At 40.7% G+C, this 22,067-nt stretch overlaps 1 protein-coding gene across 1 annotated transcript in view; it reads right to left on the minus strand.

Moving 5' to 3' along the window:
* The window catches only part of IPO7 (importin 7), a 2,167,557-nt gene that overhangs the window by 2,121,775 nt on the left and 23,715 nt on the right, over positions 1-22,067 (minus strand). The window lies entirely within an intron of this gene.

Here is a 22,067-nt window from a genome sequence, read left to right on the forward strand (position 1 = left end):
TTTCCCCAACGGGGTACTTAGCTTTATAGAAGACTTCGGTCTGAAATTCGAAATCGAAAATCTCAGGAGTCGGCCGACCGGCACTTGCGAACTGCTTCGGGCACCGTGCGGCAAGAAAGACTGAAGAAAATGGCATCGGTTGCATTATATATTCCCCTGGCACACTGACATCAGGGAAGAGGCGAATGGTCAAGAAACTGCTTTGCCACTGAAGGCTTAAGGGACCACTTGTGAGGACTCGAGATGGGTCTGCTGAGCCTGTCTGCTAACACGCTGAAATCCTATGGTATGTGCATTGCAATAAGGAAGAGGCTGGGGGACATAGTCCATTCCCACACTCATGGCCTCAGCACAATGGGCAAGAACGTGTTCCCAGTCCGTTGACATAACACACTGCCATGTCTCATCGAATTGCAATCTTTCCTAGAGGGAGGCAGTCTTGGAAGGTTTGCAACGACAGAACTGCCCTAGTCTCTAGAATGTTTATATGCAAAAAGTACAGTTTTGTACCTACCATAAACACTGCTGCAGTCATTACACTTGGGTTATCCTGCCATCAAGCGGTCCCGCAGTCAGCCCGAGTTCCAAAGTCTTGGTCAGGCATCTGTTGCTGTCGCCTCCTCCCAGACGTCAGTGCGACAGGGTTATACAAGATGCAGCAGACGCCATTTTCTTCAGTTTTTCTTGCCCCAGATGTCAGGTGCCCCCAAATTAGGTAGGCAATACAAATTGCTAGTAAAAAATACAAAAAAGAAAAGCAAACCATTTTTAGTTACCACCAAATACTCCATAGGTAAAGGGTAGATGCCCTAGGTAAATACCAGAAAGTAAGGGGGGAAAGAGGGAGGGTAACCTGGACTGCAGCAGTGTTTACACTCTAACATCTACATTTATGGTAGGTACAAAACTGTACTATGTTCATAGTGTTACACTGCTGCAGTCATTACACTTGGGTGGAATCCCAAAGCTGAGGTAGGGAGGTTGGATCTGTAAGGCATTAGGGGTGGCTATAAAGCCCTGCAGTACAGCAGTGGCGAAGCCAGCTCTGGATTTGGAGTATAAAGGCAAATGGTAATGTTTGGTGAAGGTATGCACAGAACTCCATGTTGCTGCTTCCAAAATATCCTTGGTAGGTTCTCCTCTGAGGTAGGCAGTTGAAGTGGCTGTTGCCCTGGTGGAGTGGGAGCTAATGCTGCTAGGTACAGGTTTCCCATGGTGGGTACAGCAGAAACATATACAGTGTCCTATCCATTTTGAAATGGTCTGCTTTGAAATGGCTTTTCCCTGTGATCCTGCAGCATATGCTACCAATAATTGCTCAGATTTTCTGAAAGCTTTGGTTTTGTCCAAGTAGAAGTGTAATTGTCTGAGAATGTCCAAAGAATGTAGTAGTCTCTCTCCTTTGTTCTGTGGTTTTGGATAAAAAGTTGGCAAGTGAATAGTTTGGTTTAGAGCCACACTTGATACCACCTTAGGCATAAACGTAGGGTTTTGTTCTTAAAGACACCCTGTCCTGGTGGAAGTTAAGGAAAGGTTCCACTGCCATTAGTGCCTGTAATTCTGAAACTCTTCATGCTGATGTTATTGCCAGTAGCAGAGCAGTTTTCCAAGAGATTTATTTTAATTCTGCTGTGTTAGCTGGCACAAAAGGAGGTAGTTAACTTTTCCAAAACAAAGTTGAGGTCCCAAGTTGGTGTAGGTGCTCTACGGGGCAGTCTTACGTTTTTAGCCCCTCTGAGGTATTGTTTGAGCAAAGGATTAGAAAAAATTAGTGGATCCGTGTTATAATGAGCAGAGATAGCAGAGACGTGGATCTTGATGGATGAAAAAAAGAGAGGCCCTTGTCCAGCATCTCAGTTAAGTACCGCAGTATGAGGAATGTTTGGGACAAGAGGTTCAGGGCTGTGCGCTTGGTTCCAAGCACAGAATCTCTTCCATTTATCAGAGTATGCTTTCCTGGTGCTAGGCCTTCTGGCCTCCAGAAGGACATCCATAACAGCTTTGGAGAGGGACATTGCTTGCTTGACTACAGAATTTTCCATGCAGCTATATTTAAGGTCTTTAGCTGGCTGCGAAGTATCCGATTGTTGTGCTGTGTCAGCAACTGTGGGATTTGTGGTAAAATCCAGGGTGGTTCTTGTGTCAAGTTCTTTAAGATTGGGTACCAGTGCTGGCTCTTCCTGCCTGGCTTTTATGAGTACCTTTGGAAGGAGAGGTAAAGGAGGGAAAGCGTATACTTATAGGTTTTTCCAGCTGAATGAGAGGGCATCCACTTTCCATGCTTGTGGACGATAGCTCCTTGTGCAAAATTACTGTAATTGGCAGTTCTTTGGGGGTAGCAAACAGATGTCCGGGCTCCACCATTTTTGTGTTATCATTCTGAACATTTGTGGGTTCAGTTCCCGTTCGTGTGGGTCCATAATGTTTCTGCTTAGGTAGTCTGCCAGTGTGTTTCTCTCCTGGCAGGAATTGTGCTTGCAGATGAACTTGGTAGTTTAGAGCAGTGTTCCACAAGGTCATGGCTTGTCTGCAGAGGGGGTAGGAGTGTGTGCCCCCTTACTTATGTACCACATAACTGTGGTGCTGTCTGTCTTTAGTAGTAATTGTCCTGGATGCAGTAGGTCCTTGAAAGCTGTAATAGCATTTTGTACAGCTAGCATCTCTTTTTGATTGATGTGGAGATGTCTTTGCTCTGTGGGCCACTCACCCTGGATACATTTTCCTGCCATGTGTGCTCCCCAGGCATAATCCGATGCATCTGTTGTCATTGTCTGCCTGGCTGTGGGTAGAGTGAAAGGCTGTCCCTCAAGGTGACAAGCTTGTGCCCACCATTGACACTCCTGTTGTAGGCAAGGAATTAGTGGTATAACGGTTTCCAAACTTTGACCGTGTTGAGACCATATGCTCTTTAGGTACCATTGTGGTTTCCTCATATGCAGTCTGGCATATGGAATCAGTAGTATGCAAGATGCCATGTAGCACAAGGCCTGCAGAATTTTTCTTGCAGGGAGTTGGGTCTTTGTTGCCATTAATTGGCAATATTGAGTCAGTTGTCCTTGCTTGTCTGGCGTGAGATGAGCCATCAGGGCCGTTGTGTTCAAGCTGGCACCCAGGATTATTATCTGTTGTGAGGGCACTAGTTTTGATTTTTCGTTTACTGTGTACCCCAGGCAACTTAACTTTTTTTTACATACGCCAAAAGCTTTAGTAGAATGTCCTTGCTCTCTGCTTGAAATCAGGCAGTCATCCAGGCATGGATAAATTTGAATTCCTTTTTACCTGCAAAATACAATTACTGGTGCCAGGCACTTTGTGAAGACCCTGGGCGCAGTAGATAAGCCAAACGGCAGTGCAGAGAATTGATAGTGCATTGAACCGGCTAGAAATCTGTAGTATCTTCTGCAGTTTTGTCTGACAGGGACATGCAGGTATGCCTCTGAGGTCCAAAGTCACGAGTCAAGCTTTCTTGCCCAGCATGGGAAGAAGCTTCTGTAGTGTCAACATCTTCAATTTCGGAACATCCAGGTAAGTGTTTAGTGTAGAAAGGTCCAGAATGGGTCTCCAGGCTTTGCCCTTTCTGGGAACCAGAAAGTCTTAAGTAAATTACTTGTCCCTGTGGTGGTACCTTTTGAACAGCTCTCATGTCCATGAGTGCTGGAATTTGTTTTCGAGCCTCTGCCCATTGATTTGGTGGCAGATTTGGCATTCCTTTTAGCCTTGGCAGGGTGTGAAAATGGAACCTGTAACCTTGAGATACAATGTTGAGAACCCATTTGTCTTTGGTGATGCAATAACAGTTGATAGAAAAGTGCCAGTTTTCCTCCTAAGAGGGCTGCCAAGAGAGCCATTTGGCAGCTGTAGTGGAAAGTCATTGAGGCTTTTTTTTTTTATAAGGTTGAGGCCAGTCTTACCCTTCTTTCTGGCCTTGTGTGCCCCGTTGTCGAGGCCTTTAAGGGCCTTGTGTCTGACCTCTACCTCTTGGACGTCTGTATGTGCCCCTTTGAGGTCTGTGACTGGAAAGGACCAATTCTTTGTTGGCCAATTTCTGCTAAAATGAGGAGGCTGAACCTGTAAGAACTCTTTCACCATTTGCATAGATTTTGCCTTATCCTCCATCTTCTTTAATACCTCCTCTGCCTTAACTCCATCTTCTTTAATATCTCCTCTGCCTTAACTCCAAACAGAACATCCCGCTGCAAAGGTGCATCCAATAATTTGACCTTAACATGATCTGGTAACATCTTTTAACCAAGCATGCCTTCCGACGACAGAGCCTGTAACTGCTGCTCTACAGGAGGCCTCTAAGGAATGAAACCCACATTGCAAAGTACGTTTTCCCACTTGTTCAGCTGCATGCAATAAATCCTGCATTTCTTTTAAGTTAGGAGGATCTGAATCTGGAAGCATCTTTTGTTTCAACTGAGACATCAAAAATTGCTGATATTTTAGCATGTGAAACTGGCAATTCAAGGCTCTCATTGCTAAAGTTGCAGACGTATATACCTTCTTTCCCCATTTGTCTAATGCTCTGGAATCTCTGTCAGAGGGAACAGGGTTTTTTTGATGATGCCTTAATCCCTTTGGGTCCCTGAGAAACAGTTTCAGGGTCAGCAACAGGGCTTTTGTAGAGAAATTTGAGAGAGTCAGGGACTAATACCTATCAGGTTTAACTGGGGCTGGGGGTAAGGAGTCAGGGTTCAAACTGGATTCAGTGTACACATCATCCACAATGCCTAAAACTGGCGGGATAGCAAGGGGTCTATGTTGAGGCAAAAAAAAGGAAGTCTGAGTCTTTTCTTGGATTCTGAGTAATCTAATGACAATTAATCTAAGACAAAAATTTTAGTCTGCCTTATGAAAGGCAGCAGGCAAACTTTCTGGCATACTTATGTAAAATGAAAATCATCCTCCAAGGCTGGCAAAGGAGAGAGTTGGCAGTGGTATGTCCATTTCCAAAAAAGCTACATTTCTTCAAAAGCTGCAGAAATAACTTTACATTGAAACAAATTACTCTGGACAGTCTCAAAGAATATTTTAAGGAATACTCTGAGGAAATGTTCCTTTGAACCAGAAACAAAGATACCCTTATCCTTCAAAGTTCATCTGAAATGGAATACTCAAAAAAAAAAGTGCGACTTTCCACACAAATCCTTTCATGCCTAGCAGTTTCAAAGCCGAATGAAAGGTCTGTCAATGGAGAAAGTGGATATCCCCAACAGGGGACCTTACTCAAGAATACCTTATACCAGGAACAGATCTGCACCCAGCTACACAAAGACGAACCCTACTAAGCCTCCTACGCCTACCAAGGAGGCCTGAAGATCTGTAGTGGAAGTTGCTAACCCATGATCCATGGCGGCTGAAGAGAACACTAGGAAATGGAAAAAGGCAAGTTAGAGGAGCAAACTTGCCACTGTAGTCACCCACCACCTGCGGAGGCAATGAGCCCTCTGTTTTGGCAAGTGTTCCTTACTTTATTTGGAGCAAAGTTAGAAATCGAAGTCTGAACCCTGATCAAAGCTGCTGGAAGGAGTCTAAGTAGGTAAGTGGTCACAAAATGCACACAAGCAGAAACACTTTCCCCTAAAAACACATGCAAAAAATCAAAATCACACTTTGTACAAAAGCTACACACTTTCTACAAATCAGTGGTGCAGTTAGGAAAACTTCCTGCATGAAACACCCCCCCCCCCCCCCCCCAAAGAGTGTGAATTAAATTGTACCGGGCCTCTAAAAAGCTTGCTCATTCTTACAAAAATGTGTGGAAGGGCTTAACCAAAACAGAGTGATCTGCCCAGCAGAGAGAGGACAGAAGCAATGGCTGATCCTTTAAAATCTGGGAGCACTTAGGCAGCAAGCACTGAAGTATTCTGGCACCCAGACAGTAGTCTTATCCACAAGGGTGCTTAAGACAGCAAGCCGGGGATGTGGGAGAGCAGATGAAAGCTTCTGGAATACTTGTGTCAGCCATTCACTGACATTCCTGGAAAGCTACTACAGCAATGATTGAGGTTGCATACTGCATGAAAACAATGGAAATGTCACCATGTTTTTTCTTTACTATGAAAATGCATACTTAAAGCAATTAAGCATTGAAAGAGATCAGGGAAAAGGACCAACGCTACAAAGTTAGTGAATAAATGGAGAATTGTAAAGAAAGCATCAGTCCCACCATATACAAGATTACACACTGAAATACAGTTCTACAGAAAGTGTTTGTTGACCTTAAGTCAGTGGGGCGATTGTAAAGCATAAATCTTACTGTCAGTGTTAGGGCACAGAAAGGAGTGCATCAAGTGTTATTAGCATGAATTTCAAATTGCACAGGACATTGTATAGCAGTTCTGCATAATTGATAACTGAGGTGGGGAATTCAGTGTATGCCATCTATACTACTGAAAAATACTTTACTTGTTACTGTGTAATGTCTGGGTACATTTATAAGGCAGACTGAAAAATGTGATCTTTGGTTGCTGAAAAGACACAAGTAAACAAATCTATGCAGAAATAGAACTTGCCTAGTTTTTACAGGCGTAGGTGTAGTTCATAAATTAGAGATTGTGGACAAACAAGCAAACGGGCTTGAAAAAGCATGGAAAATGGTGGTCCTCTTGCATTTGTAAAGTTAATATCCCCCCTCCCCCCCAGTTAACATACTTGTACCTGTAGATGGTCACCAGCTAAAAGTAATTAAGATCCGAAATACTTTTCTAGTAAAGTCTCTCAAGGTGCAATTTACAATTAAAATGGGACATTGGCAAGCTGCCCAGTGAAATGTAAATGAAATCCAAATTGCAAAGTGGCCCAAGTTTAACTGCTTCTCCAGCAGCCTTAATACTTGAATGTAGGGACACAATTGTATAAGCAGCCAGCGCACAGGATTAAAGGTTTTGATTCATACATTTACTACAGTTAAAGGCGATTCCCTTCCACCATTTGCTTAATGTATGTCTGAGCAAGTCACTTAACCACAGTGCTCCCATGCCACTCATGAAAAAAAAGACAAGCATCCAGTAGGCTTAACTGGTTAAAAAATGTCTTAAAGCATGTAACCTTCCGTTAAGAAAACTAGAGAGAACAGGCAGAAACTACAGATGGCCAGCAAAGTAGTTTTAGTGGGAAACAGGCTCTAAATGGACTTCGGCAGAGTTAATCATAGTCTATGCCTGTGTACACAGTCAATTTGGAGCAACTGCTCCTATTTATGCACTTTACAAAAAGGAAACTTACTCAGTGTTGTACCTGCTGCGAGTTAAATGGGGATGGAAGATTTTGCATGCGTATTAACCACAAGTGTTACTGAAGGGAAAAGCATGAGAAGTGTGACATGGGTTCAGATACTAAGAAAATAGCTACATACAAAATGTGCCTGCAAGCTGGTAACACTGAAAGTACAGTTACATTTTAAGCAATTGCCCTACATGTATAGGCCAAAAAGCAGACAGTTCCGAATTGTAGCAACTAGAGAGTTCAAATAAAGTTCAAATAAATAGAAATTAACATGTGAATCTGACAAAGGATTTCAGGGCAGACTCAGCAGAATATGGGACAAATGCAATGGGAACAGCAAGACTGCTTTGAGAGGGACTCCAGTAGTGAGAGTAGAGAGTAACATCTAACGTGTGATCATAAAAGGTAACCAGCAGAGAAGGAGGGCTTTGCTGGCATTTTAAATTCAGTAGTTTTTGGTGGAATAAATTTTGGGAGAGCAGCTTTTAAGAGTTACACAAGGGTAGAGACTATAACCTAGTTTGCAGCAATAAGGATGCCCCGGGGGACCTAGACACGAAAAGCTGCAAGACTAGACTTATGGAGTATGGTATGTGGGTTAGAAGATCAGGAATGCAGACAATTTACATATCCAAGATATAACAGGGGAAGCCTGGATACAAACTACATTTCACAGGATCATGTTATTTAAATTGAAAACTTCAAGAACAGATAGTGTACTGATATGCACCAATTAAAAAAAAAAAAAAAAAAAAGAGAAGGATGCAAGAGAACTCAATCCTTTCCTTCCAAGAGAAAAAAAGTCAAGGAAACTGTGGACGTGATTGAGTTAGAGGAGCAACGAAGTAATTTCAGAAGGTACAATAAAAATTGTTCAGCATTTGCATATTACCACAACCAGATTCCGAACTAAACACACAAGCACCCATTTATACATCAAACTGTTCTTAAATCAGTCACCACTGCTCTACAAATCAGAGGAGGCAATCAGTAACAGACAAATGAAAAAAAGTGATAAATGTCACAAATACAACTTGATGTTTCCTATTAAGCCATCGCAGAAGCAGGTTGTCTAATGCAGCTTTGTCGAACAGTAAAGCGCGAAAAGGCAAAATAGCGAAGCAGAGTTTCAGCAAAATCTTTCCCTGGGAAAGAATTCATTTGGCCGCTTTCGCTAGTTTGTCTTTTCGGCACTGTAGTGCGATGTCTGGGTTGGTATACTTAAGTAGGGGTGTGGTGGGGGGCACAGCCCTCCACATTATTACTGTTTTTTTTTCCCCCCGGAACAGTGATTGCTTTCCATTGGAAAACAATCGCTGCTCTGAAGTTTTGACATTGTAAGCTTTTGCTTACATGGGGTCGATTATCTGTTGCTCTTCTGATCATGCGATATGACAGACCCATTTAATATACTCGCATTAAGAAAACCGCCACTACACACACCTCCTATACTATGTCCCCTGTTTATACCACATAAGCTTAGATGCGTAATATGTGGAGAAAGACGGCAGGCGACAAGATAATGGAAAATGTTTGCTAAAGCAAAGAACACAGGCACACAGCATGTCAGGACAGACCATGTTACAATTTTAAAACTATACAGCAGCAGCAACTGCAGCTTTCTATGCAACCTACCATCACATACTGCCAGCACTTCCTTTAGGATATCACTAGAGCAGCATCACTGAATGCACAGTCAACAAGCAAAAAAGTCACAGCCACACCCACCTCATATCCAAGAGGGGGTAATTAAGCACAGGATTCCCCACCACGACTCGAGTTAAATGGAAACTTACAGGGGCAGGAGATAGAGTACTCCTAACACATGCAGTCCACACCAAGATCGCTCTACCTGTCTTTCCAGATACCTTGCTAACAGTTTCACCCAACCCAAAATGAAGTACACTAACCCAGAGGAACCTCAAACTTGAGCCTGCAACAGCCAGTACTAAAAGGCAGCACAGCACTCTACAGCCCCACCTTTATAGTATTAGCTGCAGATATACACTTGCTTTGCCAGTTTCCCATCTGAAAAGATCAGAATGGCTCTGTTCACCTGCAACTGTAAAGTTCTAGTTTACACAGCGAACTATCACTTAACCACTAAATAAACCAAGCCCATTACACAAAATAAGTGGTCAGTCTTGCCAAAAAAAGGGGGTCTCCATCCTCCGTACATATCTACCAACAAAACAATAGGGGCAGCCATTTGCCACTCCACAATTTAAGGATACCTGCTGCAACCAAATGCACAACCCCACTTTAATTACATGCAAATAAGCAATGCACAAGCACACAGCAGTACCTGTATATATTAATACAAGTGCACTACTATCCCCCACTGACATTGTAAGGCAGTGAAAAGTTTATTAAACTCTGGATGGATGCAGAACTTTTTTTTTTTTTACCCAATAGTGCTCAAAGCCAAGTCTGTACATCTCTACAAAAAAAAAAAAAAAGTCCAATAACCCCCACCTTCCTTTTAAGGACTAACCAAGTACATTTGGATATTAATACATTAAAATTTATAAAGTTTTCAGTTTCATAATCACACAATCTCATACATACAAAAAATTTTAAATGTACTCTTCAAAATAGAAAAACCATGTATTGTATAGCACATGTTAAAGGTATCATTAAGCACCAAGTTATCTTTGACAATATCCACAGCAACAAAACATAAGCTACAGGAACAAGAAACTATAAAAATCAGCATCACACCAAGGATGCACACTGAAATCCCCATGTAAAACTACTAGAGAGTGCATTGAATTCTGGCTGTTAAACATTAAAGGCCTCGTATGTTATCTCCGTATCTTTCCAGATACAACTCCAACAGCTCTACACTCCCGTTCCATTTTTTAGTGCGTCTGCGTCCAATTGTTGGACAGCGAGGTTGGTCAGTCTTCTATTTCCTTGTAGTCAAGGATCGCATCGCATACAAATACTTCTGGGGTTCTAAGCTATAGTCCACTGAGGCAGTTTCACCTCGAACAATGCAAAATATATGCACTTATTACATCCAACATGCGAGACTTGTGGGAGGGGGATCTTCAATGAAATGCAGAACCTAACATTTCCTAAACGTGTTCAACTGTTTACTAGATGCAAGAGATTGCTCACACAAGGCCTTATGTGAATAACCACACTTCACTATAGTTACACTCCCTTGCCAAAGTCATTTCAACTCAGAAGGGCGAATAGCATACCTCAACTGTTCCCCATAAGATGTGATTCTTTGGAAAATCACTGGGATAATCTGAGGACTGAAATCACACTGAATGACTGATTTGAGTTTGACTTGAATCTTCAGAAAATGTATGTTAAAACAAAACCCGTTACTCTAGCAACTTTACAATTTATAAAAGCAATATTTAAAATATGGTCCTACTTTTGGGCCTGTGTCCCCCCAGTTTGCTAGTCTTTGTCCAACCTTCTTGCACCAATAGGTTGATGGGTAGTATTAAGCACATCAGATCTAAGGTTCCCCTATCCCCACCTTAATCCCATTTTGGCAAGCATAATCTCCCACCTTGAAAAAGGTGAACAAACCGAAATCACTAGTCAATGACAAAGTAGAATGGAGCAGGCAAATGTTAATGTGAACACACCAAAATGTTATTGTAATCCAAGGTTAATATCCAAATGTATAAGGGCTTTCATCTCCTTTTTAAATAAGGTGGAAACTTCAGATACAATTACTTTCATCACCTGAATTTAAAAAAAGAAATTCAAATTACATCACATCCTAGAGCAGTCACACATTCATTTAAACTTAGCCATAGTACACTTAAAATTGTCATTACTTCCACAACACCGTGAAAGTTGTTAAAACCATTAAACATACTTTTAAAATACTTCAATTTTAAAAATCACTACCTATCTACAATTATATTAACATTTAAATAAATCCATGTGGTAATAAATATCTAAAATGTTGGAGAACATATACAAGTATTAATAAATATTCAAACAGTGCATAAATGAATAAGTTTGTTATACTAAGAAAGTTACAAAGTGTATTTTAACATCTATTCAGGGCTTTAAATTTTCAAGAGACTTTGTTGTGTCTTTCGGCTTTTCCCAGTTAAGGGTCGCCCCAGCGGAACTCCGGTCCACTAATGATTGGCAGTAGATTTTTTACGTGTAGAGTTGCCGGCCCCAACGCACAACCTTTAACGAAGGTACGCCCATTCACGCATGTCTCCACACAGAAGACGCTCTTGAGAATCGAACAGGACAACGTCTTACTGTGAGGCGACAACGCTACCGCAGCACCACCACCGCAGTACAATTTAAGAGATTACTAATAGACAAATCATTAAGCCCTGGCAAATACATGGCATTCAGTTTGATCTGCCATCCTAGTTCCATTTTGTCAAGCTGGTAAGACCATGCTCCACCTCTTGCACTAATTACAGTGTCTAGTATAATGACTTTAAAAGCATGGTCTGGGTAAGCCATAATAGGTTTTGCCAAGGCGTTCCCTTCCCATAGATCACGTATGTTTCAGAGATGTTCCCATATTCCGTTTTTAAATTTGCACTCAGTCTTGCCCACGTAAAAACATGGGCACAAATTACAGTGTAATATACAACCCTCTCAGTTGTACATGAAAATCTACCCCTCAGCCAAATTCTGACTCAATTTATTTTGACATTGTTCTACACAAGCTAATTTAAGTATGAATGAAAATTTTGAATAAATTTCTTTTCCATAACAAAGGTACTAGGATCATGAAATCAAATAATGGCGGGGGTACTGTCATGACTACAGTGGATTACAGCAACAAAATGTTTGAAATCTTAAAATTCAGATACATACACTAGGAGTTCCTTGAATGAAATGAACGGGGCCTACAGGATAAATAAAGAGCTTCATTCAGGACATGTTTGATGGCCTGATATCCATCACAGAATTACACTATAGAATACATTCAATATACAATACAATATAGAAATAGGGTATTCCTAGTATCTTTGGAGTTCCCAAAATCCATAAGGACATGCATCAACCACCAATGAGACCAATTGTTGACACAAGGGGCTCTAGAACATACCCCCTAGCAAAATTTCTTGAGTTAAGTAAACATGTATGGAACGAAACTAGTGTATGTATAGATTCTTGGGATTAAGAAAAATCAAATTAGTACTGGATACAAAAGGACTTGGTGACTATAGATGTGGTTAATGTGTATAGTAACATACCACACCACATGACATTGGATTACAATGGTTTTGCGAATTTTTGCACTTAAAAAGGGTTAAGACAGGACAAAATTAACCTATTTGAACAGATGTTAGACATTTTAAGGAATAATTTTATTTTCTTTGAAGGACAATGTTTCCTTCAAAAGGAAGGAGTAGCAATGGGCTCCGCATGTGGGGGCCTTATATGCAAATATTGTCATGTTGATGTGGGAGAAACACCTTAAAACTTCCAACTATTTTCAATATTGTAAAACATATGCGTTACCTGGATGACTTGTTTATATTATGGGAAGGGCCCAGAGACGTCTTGGATAACTTTCTTGCATTTATCAATGAAACAACCAGTTTGAGGTTTACACATACTTGTCAGTGATACACATATAGCATACTTAGATGTTCACTTACTAAAAGATGAAACTGAGAATACATTTTTAGCTAGAATATTTCTAAAAGAAACCTACTCCAATTTAAAATTTTTAGATTTCAACAGTTGTCATCCCTTTAAACAAAAGCAAGCTGTACTGAAAAGGGCAATTTGTCCGTGCAGCCCAGATGACTACCCTTTCGGATGACTATGTAGAGGAATGCAACTTGCTGAAATGTATGTTCCTTAGAAGAGGTTATCCCATTAGTCTAATTGATAAGACTATGCAAGAAGTTAATAAGACAATCTGGGCACTTTACTCCCATTCTAGAAGACAGGAGCCAAAATGCTGAATACCAGATAAGCAACGCAAATCAAATTAATAGTGGAGATGACAATAGGAATGAAGCCAACACTAACATAACCATGGCCACACCACCAGTGAATGAAAAGATTTATGAAAATAGTTGGACTACTTTCAATAATGAAGCACACTATATTAAGAACATTTTAATAAAAATTGGGAAATTATTAGGTGTGACAAACGGGACGCTCCTATTTGCGTATATAACAAAGGACAGTGTCTTAAAAATATGTTTGAAAGACGACAGGAAGAGTATCTTCAAGAACACATGCATGCAAGTTCTGCCCGAACATTATGGAACTTAATGTCACAATAAATGGACTTAAAATTTGGCCGAGAGGTAGATTTTCATGTACAACTGAGAGGGTTGTACATTGCTCCGTTTGTAATTTGTGTCCATGTTTTTACGTGGGCAAGACTGAGCGCAAATTTAAAAACATAAGGGAACATCTCAGAAACGTATGTGATCTATGGGAAGGAAACGCCTTAGCAAAACATATTACGGCTTACCCAGACCATGCTTTTAAATTCATTAGACACTAATGATTAGTGCAAGAGGTGGAGCATGGTCTTACCAGCTTGACAAAATGGAACTAGGATGGCAGATCAAACTGAACGCCATGTATTGGCCAAGGCTTAATGATAATTTGTCTATTAGTAGTCTCTTGAAAATTAAAGCCCTGAATGGACGCTAAAATACACTTTGTAACTTTTAGTGTAACAAACTTATTCATATATGCACTGTTTGAATGAATATTTATTTATACTTGTATACGTTCTCCAATATTTTAGGTATTTATATATTTATTACCGCATGGATTTAATTTAAATTTATTTAAATGTTAATTGTAGATGGGTAGTGATTTTAAAATTCATGAAGTATTTTAAAAGTATTTTTAATGGCTAACTTTCACTGTTGTGGAAGTAATGACACTACAGCTTTAAATTAATTTGAATTTCTTCTTTTAAATTCAGATGATGAAAATAACTAATTGTATCTGATGAAGTCTCTTCAACTTATTTAAAAAGGAGAGGAAAGCGCTTTTACATTTACATATTCTACAATTTTAACCTTCGATTACAATAAAATTTTGGTGTGTTCATATAAACATTTACCTGCTCCATTCTACTTTGTGATTGACTAGGGATGATCTCCGACCTTGTCCAATAGTACAAAATATTAAAAGCTGTGAGCTACAGTTCCTGTGGTATAGGGTTTCCCTTAGCCTTCATTTGCCTTGTGCTACCTTGAGCAAGGAACTTGACCAGATACTACTAGAGTCACTCCTGAAGAGCACATTTCCAGTTAGCCAAATGGGTATCTTATCTCTGCAATTCCCCTGCCTTTAAGGCCTTGCTACAATTCAATTAATAGTTTCCATTACATTTCTTGGAGACATCCATCACTTGCTTCATAACTTAACCAAAACCCCTACCCCTTGTCAAAATAGGATAACAGTCATCCTATAAAAACTATTCAACAAGACTGCAACATAAATTTAACTGGTTTACCCAACAGTTTAAAGCAGTAGCACAAAAGATATAACCCACACACATCAAGGTTTACATCGAAGGGATGAAGGTAACCAAGTAAACATTTGCAGAAAATCATAGTAAAAAGGTTACTGTAAAATCAGTTTTGTATATAGGGTGCAGGCATGGGTTAAGTGAGATGAATGGAGTCTCGCCAGAAACTGTTGATCCCAGAGTGCAAATAAAGTATTTTCTTAGTTGCACTTAATCCACGCTTCACACACTAAAAAGGTTAGGAAAGCTTGTAACAAAGTTAATATGCGACCTTCGGTGGGTGGGAGAAGTATTGGTCACACTGTGTGAACAAGTTCACCATGTTTCTACAGCAGTGGATGTCTACAGCAATATCCTGTTTTAAGTATAATTTGTTTTCTAAGCATACACCCTGCAATTAAGGCAGGCAGGCATGGGAAATAGTTATGAAATTACAAAATTATCCACCCCTGCCCCCATTAATGCTCAGTGGGAGACAAATCTAAAGGTGCAGACAACTATAAAGTCTGAAGAGTGAAATTTACATAGATTCTTATATGCACCTGAAGTTACTAACAGTTTATTACATGTTTGGAGTTGGCCGAAATGGTTAAGGCTGGGAGATGGAGTTCCTATGCTACAGGGTTAGAGTCCCTCAGCTTTTTAATTTTCTACAGCTTGCCCTCATTTGTCACTTAACTAGACACTGCTTTCAGGTCACCACTGAAAAGGGAATGTGCCCTGTGGACATACCCAGTACTTCAAAGTATTAGTTCAAGGGTATGCACACTTCTGCAACCAGCTTATTGTACATTTGTTTTTATTTACTCCAACAGATTTTTCGCCAATTGAGTTGTACAGGTTATAGGCCACATTAAAGGTGGGAAAAGTTTTGAAATGATTTATTGTTGTCTCATTGTTTTGAATCACAAAAACCTGGCATTTTAACAGGGGTATGGGAAGAGTTAAAACAGGCACTGGGGGGTGCGTGCAGTGAAGAGTTACCGAATAGCTGGGTAACTACAGCAGACATGGTAAGGGAGACCGCTAGAAAGGTGCTTGGTGTGACATCTGGACAGAGGAAGGAGGACAAGGAGACCTGGTGGTGGAATGAGGAAGTATAGGAGAGTAAACAGAGGAAGAGGTTGGCGAAGAAGTGGGATTGTCAGAGAGATGAAGTAGACAGGAGTATAAGGAGATTAGGAACATGGCAAAGAGGTGGCGAAGGCCAAGGCATATGGAGAGTTGTATGAAAGCTTGGACACTAGAGGGAGAAAAGGACCTGTACAGATTGGGACCAAGCTGGGAAAGATGTGCAGCAGGGTAAGGGTGATATGGATGATGTGGGGATAGTGAAACAGATTAGCAAGGAGGAAGTACTGACAGCTATGAAGAGGATGAAGAATGGAAAGGCTGTTGGTCCAGATGACATACCAGTGAAGCATGGAGGTGCTTAGGAGAAATGGCAGTGGAGTTAACCAGATTGTTTAATGAAGTCTTGAAAAGTCAAGGGATGCCAGAGGAGTGGAGAAAGTGTTTTGGTACCTATTTTTAAGAATAAGGGTGATGTGCAGAGCTGTATTAACTACAGAGGGATAAAACTGGTTACAGCTGGAAGTTATAGGAAAGATTAGAGTACTGGAAGCGAAGTTAAGAAGGGAGGCGATTAGTGATCAGCAGTATGGTTTCATGCCAGAAGAGCACTACAGATGCGATGTTTGCTCTGAGAGTGTTGGAGAAATACAGAGAAGGTCAGGAGTTGCATTTTGTCTGTGGACTTGAGAAAGCTTATGATGGGGTGCCTAGAGAGGAGTTTTGGTATTGTATGAGTAAGTCAGGAATGGCAGAGATGCAAGAGTGGTACAAGATATGTACGAGGGTAGTATGACAGTGGTGACGTCTGCAGTGGGAGTGACCAATGCGTTTAAGGTGGAGGTGGGATTACATCAAGGATCATCTGAGTCCTTTCTTATTTGCAATGGTGATGGACAGGTTAACAGACTAGATCAGACAGGAGGCCCTGTGGACTATGATGTTTGCAGAGGACATCGTGATCTGTAGTGAGAGAGTAGGGACCAGGTTGAGGAGACCCTGGAGAGGTGGAGATATGCTCTCTAGAGGAGAGGAATGATAGTCAGCAGGACTAAGTCAGAATGTGTGTGTGAATGAGGGAGAGGAGAGGTGAATGGTGAGGATGTAGGGAGTAGAGTTGGCGAAGGTGGAAGTACTTGGGATCAACAGTTCAGAGTAATGGTGAGTGTGGTAGAGAAGTGAAGGAGAGTATAGGTAGGGTGGAGAAGAGTGTCAGGAGTGATTTGTGACAGACTGGTACCAGTAAGAGTGAAAAGAAAGGTCTACAAGAGGGTAGTGAAACCAGCTATGTTGTTTGTTTGTGTTGGAGACTGTGGCATTAACAAAAAGGCAGGAGTCAGCGCTGAAAGTGGCAGAGTTAAAGATGTTAAGATTTGCACTGGGTGTGACAAGGATGGACAGGATTACGAATCAGTATATTAGAGGGTCAGGTTGGACGGCTTGGCGACAGATGAGACTGTGTTGGTTCGGACATGTGCGGAGGGATGCTGGGTATATTGGGAAAAGGATGAAAAGGATGGAGCTGCCAGGTAAGAGGAAGCGGAAGGTCCAAGATAAGGTTTATGGATGTGGTGAGAGGACATGCAGGTGGTTGGTGTGACAGCAATACGCAGAGGACAGGAAGAAATAGAAACAGATGATCCACTGTGGCGATCCCCAACAGGAACAGCCGAAAGAGAAGCTGTACACTTTATATCCATTGTACACATTTCCCCGAGGTGCAACAACTGGACTAGACTACCTAGAAGTTATATTTCACAATAACGTGTATTCAATTCAAATTAACATGCAATAAAACTACAGATTAGCAACAGTACAAAGAGAGCTTGTGCTTGCCAGTACCATTCCTTAACAGGTAGGAAAGTATTTGGAAATATAGAAATGTCTTCAAGGATAAAATGAAAATAGTTTAAAAGGGTAGAAATGAGAGATGTGGGCAAGCAGCAATAGGAATTTGCAGGGGTGTTACAAAGGTTCAACAGCTTATAAATTGAAAGAAAAAAAAAAAAAAGATCCTACAGGAGACATTTCAGAAATTAAAGGTTTATAAAATAGTAACGTGGAAACCAAGAAAAGGCACAAAAAAAAAATGATGCAATGTTAGACTCAATTATGCCAAAGTTAAATGGAGAGGCTCAGTAGAGGATAACACAGGAAGAGATTATACAAAAGTGGTCATGTGTAAAATCAAACAGGAACAAGTCTCCCAACAATGGACCTGTATTCTCCCGAGGTTTGGAGGTAAGAAAGTTGTAGTAATATGGAAGGCTGCATATGTTTAAGAGGGTAATAACCAGAATATTCTAAGAAAGCTGAGGTGGTTCTATTATTGAAAAAAAAGGATAAAGACCCTTTAGATCCAACCTATTTTACATTTGTTTACTGGGAGATTTCGACTAGGTTTTAGCCCATTTTCAGCAGAGGCCCAGGGAGGAAAGCTAAAAAACAATTCTTAATTTACATAATTTAAGACTTAAAATGAGAAATTCTAAGAGAAATTTTAGCAAGCAATATACATTATGGTTTACGAAGCTTAGAACACACATCTCAGAACATAGTCCGGTGTGTAGATCACATTCGTATTTCAGAAAATAGTGTGGTACCCAGATCAATTAACATTAGAAAAAGGGTGTAACATGCATATGGTCGACCGGGTATGGCCAAAAGGAGTGCAGCAACATCACAAAAATGTGACTGCAAGTGTTGCAAATTACAAAATCACATCCCCTTTTTGACACGTTAGCACTCGTTTTAGGGTGTCAAATTTGGCGACCATTCGGCATTATGGGAATCGTAGAGTAAAGTCGATTAAATGTATGGTGGAGCAATGTGCGCTCGACCATATGAATGTAAACCTAGAAAAAGTATATCCATACAATAAACCAGTGTTACACATTGCTTTTTCCAACATTAGATATAAGAATAAGAATAATAATAAATAATAATACTGCGGCGGTGGTGCTGCGGTAGCAGTGTCGCCTGTTAGACATTGCCCATTCGATTCTCAGAGCGTCTTGTGTGGCGACATGCGTGAATGGGCGTTCCTTTGTTGAAGGAAGTGCGTTAGGCCCGGCAACCAAGTACGTAAAAAATCTACTGCCAATCATTAGCAGACCGGTGTTCCGCTGTGGCGACCCCTAACCAGGAAAAGCCAAAAGACTGCAAACTGCAGATAGCCTAATAAATGGAAACTGGGAATAGGTCTCAAAGAGGTACAGAGGCGGTACAGAGGCAGTATAGAGTGGGGAAACTGGTGTTAAAAAAAAAAAAAAAAAAAAAAGGAAAGGTGAAGTGAGGTGGGAAATAAGGGAGATACTTTGGGCAAGTTTACATAATGGGATTAGTGTCACTGTCATTCCACATGCTGTCTAACACTGCTGCTTTAAATTTTTGATCGGCCCTCATTTGCATGTCTGAGCTTTACAGTATAGCAAGGATTATACAGCTGCAACCAAAACAGTTGCTAAATGTGAGGCCTTTGTTCAAAGTATTTTTGTAGTCTGAGATGAACGGACAGCCCCTCTACCTACACATTGGTAAATATGCAGCTATTTTTCTTGTAATTCATCAAGTATTTTCTGAGTTCGGTAAATGTTAGACATCTGATACTATATTGAAGCATCTTAAAATGTAAAATAGTATAGACATTTAAAGTTTAAAGCTTAGCATTTCAATACTGTGATGCTGCTTATGTAAATTTGTCAAAAGTGGTGACAACTACCTTTGAACTATTGATTAATCCAAATGCTCTGTTTTGCTACGAAAGGCATGGCTACATTGGAAACAGCACAAGTGCAAGTGCTCTTCTCTGCAAGAGGATGGGAAACACAGTCTCACCTCTGTCTGGTTTACAGCAGCCTGAGCAGACTACAAATTTCTGTCTGTGGTATATAATGCAGGTGTAGACAAATTCCTCTGCAACTTGAGAAGCTGAACTTAAAGTGGGTGGTCTTTCCCTTCCTTCAACCCCAAAGTAAAAAAAAAAAAGAAGTTTTTGTTTTTTAAACAAAGTAAGTTTCAGGTACCTACACAGTAATGAAATCATATTGCAAAGAGAAAAGCAACATAAACGTTGTTAAATTGTAGAAGGCAAAATTCTCCTTTAATGGTAAGCTATGAAATCCCATATGAAATGGATAAATATCCATATTTATGAAAAAACAAATATTAAGCTACACGGATTAAAATTGTGTTATAGTGGCTAAAGATGTGGGAACACAATATAAAAGATGAGAAACGCGCTTTATTACGGACATGGAGTTAGTGAAAATGACTTGCCCCTTTAGTTTTACATTTCTTTTTTAACCAGAGAAGCTGAATGCAACAGTTGAAAAAAAATACCTGGGAGGGGACCAATGGTGAAAGAAATACTACAATCATAAGGAATGAGTCACATATATACCTTTAAGGAGCTGCACAAAGTTCTTAATAGTGGGAGAATGGGGATATTATTGAAAAAGCGGTGGTGGTGCTGCGGTAGCATTGTCGCCTCCCAGTAAGACGCTGTCCTGTTAGATTCTCAGCTACAGCGTCTTCTGTGTGGGGACGTGCATGAATGGGCGTACCTTCGTTGAAGGTTGTGCGTCACGGCTGGCAACTCTGCATGTAAAAATCTGCCAATCATTAGCGGACCGGAGTTCCGCTGTGGCGACCCCTAACCGGGAAAAGCCGAAAGAAAACATTGCAAAAGCAGCACAAAGAAATTCAGTTTGGACTCTACTGAAGGGTTGGGTATAATGGTTTAGGCATTTACCTCACAGACAAGGTACACGGTTTGATTCTCACCTCTGGAAGGGAGCTGGCTAGGCTTAAAATGGCCTACAAGGCAACTAGCCTAGTACGCTGCTTATGACCATGTAATTAAGATCAGAAGTGGAATTCCCTCAGTCTGACTCAACATGTCAGTTGTGTACAGTTTTGAGGAGGGAGTGGAAGATGGCATAATGATTAAAGGTACGTACCTCACAAAACACCAAGCACAATGTTTAATTCTCTCCTTTGAAAGGGAAATTGCTAGGCCTAAAATGAGCCAGACAGGAAACTAGCCTATTACACGACTAGGCACCTATGAACGGCAATCACAAAGACATCCAAATACTACCTTACCTGGACTCTGGCATCCAAGCAATGAAAGCAATTCTAAATGAGGTCAATCTCATCACTGGTAGCTGAAGTTAAAATGCTACCACAGAGCATCATAACTTCACCATGCAGTGGGGACTACCTTCATCAATTTGGGAACACAAAGTCCACATTATTGGCGCTGGCAATGTTGGTGCCCTGCAAGCTTCCATGTCTAGAGTGGCAGTTAACTGAAACCACCACCCCTAGCCTGTGATGGGTGAGCCAGCATCTGCTTCTAAATATTGCTCCATCCAGCTCATCCAGTCCTGAAAACGGATGCTATTCTGGATTGCACTCACAACTTCATCCTACTCTAGAGCTATGTAGCCAAGACTGACCAAACTTGCCCATTGTCAATCTTCTAACATTTTAAAACTCTCCATACATTCAAGGTAACGAAATTCTTTACTATGCAACCTAACCAAGTTAATGCACTACATGTGTGCCCCCACCACATGCAAAGAACAGACATTGCTTCCTAAAAAACAGTTACAGATCTATACATTACAAAAACTTGTTTCATGCTTTGCTACCATTTTAAAGAAAATTGAAAATGTTAGCACTCAATAAAGAAGGCAGAAACTTTTCAGGGTTTGTCATACAAATTAAATCAGCAAATAAGCTTTTCATCCTCCCTCCCCAACATCTACTCAAACCAGACTAAGCCTTTCTCAAGATAATCATTGGGGTTTTGAAAGGAGATGCCTTGCAAGTTACTCTATTCAGACAGAAGGAAATTCCCAGTTCTGTACAAATTTTGTTTAGGACCCTACATCCAACACCGTAACCAAATCCAGCAATACTGTGCAAATCCATAGGACATTGCTTCCATATAGTTCAACTGCATCTACCAAGTATGTGCAGACTCCTACCATCACACCCACTCTGCTTCTCCAAATAAGAACAGCCTGTTGCAACAACAGGCATAGCTTATATAGCTAACAGACAATCGTACTGGAAGGGAAGCTTAAATTATCTACATTGGGTATAACTGCCAGTATTGCACACCTTCAATGTCATCAACAACCTATTTTAAAAATTAACCACAGTTATTCAATCCCTACTTAATCACCACACCTCACTTAGTATCCCAGCAATAGGAATCCAATTCTGACCATCTCAACCAACACCTGTCACTAGTTATGGGCCAACCACATCAGCCTAGCCTATTCTCTAG

This window comes from Protopterus annectens, chromosome 17.part0 (genome assembly GCF_019279795.1).
Source record: "Protopterus annectens isolate FY-2018-M chromosome 17.part0, PAN1.0, whole genome shotgun sequence".
NCBI lineage: Eukaryota > Metazoa > Chordata > Ceratodontiformes > Protopteridae > Protopterus > Protopterus annectens.